The following is a 2,638-nucleotide window of genomic DNA, read 5'->3' on the forward strand; positions in this document are numbered from 1 at the left end:
ATGGGAATCTTCTTATCCTCCTCGAAATCAAGAATTACGAAATCAACAGGGAAGATGAGTTTATCAACCTTGACCAAAACATCCTCCACAATATCTCGCGGATATGTAATAAAATGATCGGCTAACTGCAAGGTCATATAAGTCGGTTTTGGATCAGGTAAGTCCAACTGCTTGAAGATTGATAATGGCATTAGATTAATGCTAGCTCCCAAGTCACATAAGCATCTGTCAAAAGACACTTTTCCGATAGTACACGGAATAGTGAAGCTTCCTGGATCTTTAAGCTTCGGAGGCAACTTCTGTTGTAGCACAACACTGCATTCCTCCGTAAGAGCGACTGTCTCTAAATCATCTAGCTTCACTTTCCGAGAGAGAATACTTTTCATAAACTTTGCATAAGTAGGCATCTGCTCAAGAGCCTCAGCGAAAGGTATGTTGATATGAAGTTTCTTGAACACCTCCAGAAACTTCTCAAATTGCTTGTCCAGCTTTTTCTTCTGCAGCCGCTTAGGAAAAGGCGGTGTAAAATAGATCTGTTTCTCCCCTGTATTACCCTCAGGAGGAGTGTGCTTAACAGTAGTCTTCCTTGGTTCCACTTTTACTTCCTGCTGCTCTACTTCTTTCTCAGCCTCAGCTTCTTCAGTCAACACTTGAGTTTGTTCAGGATTCGCAACCTTTCCAGACCTTAAAGTGATTGCCTTTACCTGCTCCTTAGCTTCCCTCTTTCCTGGCACTTTAGTATCACTAGGTAGTATACCTGGCTGACGATTAAGTAAGGCATTGGTAATTTTCCCAATTTGATTTTCAAAGGTCTTGATAGAAATAGCTTGACTCTTGTACATAAGTTTCAACTCCTCTAATTCAGATTTTTCATTGGCTTGTTGCAGCTGGAGTTATTATCTCGGTGCATATTGCAGTTGCTGAAAACCAGGGGGGTTGTACTGCTTAGCTGGATACTGCTAATAAGGCTGTTGAACCTCATTCTGAGTGTTGCTCCAACTGAAATTAGGATGATTGCAATTGTTGGGACGATAAGTGGCTGGCACAGGTTGCTGCGAATGCTGAAAGTTGCTCACGAACTGAGCTGATTCACTAAAAATTGCACACTGATCAGTCTCATGGGCACCAGCACAAAGCTCACAGACACTAGCAATTTGATTAACTCCATAATTAGCCAAAGTGTCCACCTTCATCGTCAAAGCCTTAAGTTGGGCAGCTATAGCAGTTTCTGCATCCAACTCCAGAATTTCTGCTACTTTTTCCCTGAGTCAGTCTCTGAGAAGGATTTTGGTACTCATTAGCAGCCATCAGTTCAATAAATTCATGAGCTTCATCGTAGCTTTTAGCCCACAAGGCTCCTCCTGATGCTGCATCAAGCATGGGTCTAGAAGTAGCACCCAATCCATTGTAGAAGCAGTTGATAATCATCCAATCAGGCATTCCATGGTGTGGGCACTTCCTTAGCATCTCCTATCTATCCCAAGCCTCACACAGAGATTCTCCAGTTTGCTGAGCAAACTGAGTACGAGCATTCCTGATTGTAGCAGTCTTCGCCATATGGAAGAATTTAGTGAGAAACTTTTGAGCAAGATCTTCCCAAGTGGTGATAGACCCTGCTGGTAGAGAATGTAACCAGCAATTAGCTTTGTCCCTCAAAGAGAATGGGAAGAGTCGCAGCTTGATAGCATCTTCAGTCACATCATTGAACTTGAACGTGTCGCAGATCTCAATAAAATCCCTGATGTGTATGTTGGGGTCTTCAGTAGGAGAACCCCCAAACTAAACTGAGTTCTGTATCATCTGAATCGTGCTTGACTTAATTTCAAAAGTGTTAGCCCTGATGGCTGGCCTGATGATGCTCGACTGAATGTCATTGATCTTAGGCTGAGAATATTCCATTAAAGCCTTATGATTTTCTGCTTGATCACCCATCTCTACTAAAGCTGGTTCCTCGACTTTCTCTTTTTTTTTCTACCTTATTTTATTCCTCAAAAACTTCCCTTCGAACCACCACAAGTTCTTCCTCGGCTTTATCCAGTGTTCTCTTATGAGTACGCGAACGCGAATGCATAAACCCTCGCTAGAGTACCTGAAATAAGACAAGGAAACAAATAAGTAACAATATCCTAGTCAATGAACTTTAATGACCACTTATGGAAAGCGCATAAACTATAAATTAACATTGCAGTCCCCGGCAGTGGCGCCAAAAACTTGTTAGTCGCTAAACACGTGCTAATAATACACGCAAGTATACGAGTTCGCAAGTAGTATAGAATCTTTTCTAGTTCATTCCCATAGAGACTGGCTTTGGTTAACTAATTAATCTATGCATTTAAGCAACAATGTATGGTTATTATTCAATGCTAAGACGATAACAAATTGAGGTTGTTTATAACTAAGAATTAAGCTAACAATTATAACTAAGAGAATAAGACTGGTTGAATTAATATATATGACAAACATAGGATTCTAACTTCATTAAATACTTCATTCTATAGCCTTATTGTTCTCAACCTTAGCATGCAGTGGTGATGACACTAATCAGACAACACAAAACTGATAAACGCCAACTTTCATTGCACTAGTACCATACTACCAGACATCCACAAAAGAGATAGAAGCTGAATAGACACCAATT

The 2,638-nt window shown here is 40.7% G+C and overlaps 1 non-coding gene across 1 annotated transcript; it reads left to right on the forward strand.

Moving 5' to 3' along the window:
- The first annotated feature begins 1,438 nt into the window (after positions 1–1,438).
- LOC141669298 (small nucleolar RNA R71) lies at positions 1,439–1,542 on the forward strand. Its single transcript, XR_012553585.1, has one exon. It is a non-coding gene; the product is annotated as a small nucleolar RNA R71 (small nucleolar RNA).
- Positions 1,543–2,638: the final 1,096 nt, after the last annotated feature.

This window comes from Apium graveolens, chromosome 6 (genome assembly GCF_009905375.1).
Source record: "Apium graveolens cultivar Ventura chromosome 6, ASM990537v1, whole genome shotgun sequence".
NCBI lineage: Eukaryota > Viridiplantae > Streptophyta > Magnoliopsida > Apiales > Apiaceae > Apium > Apium graveolens.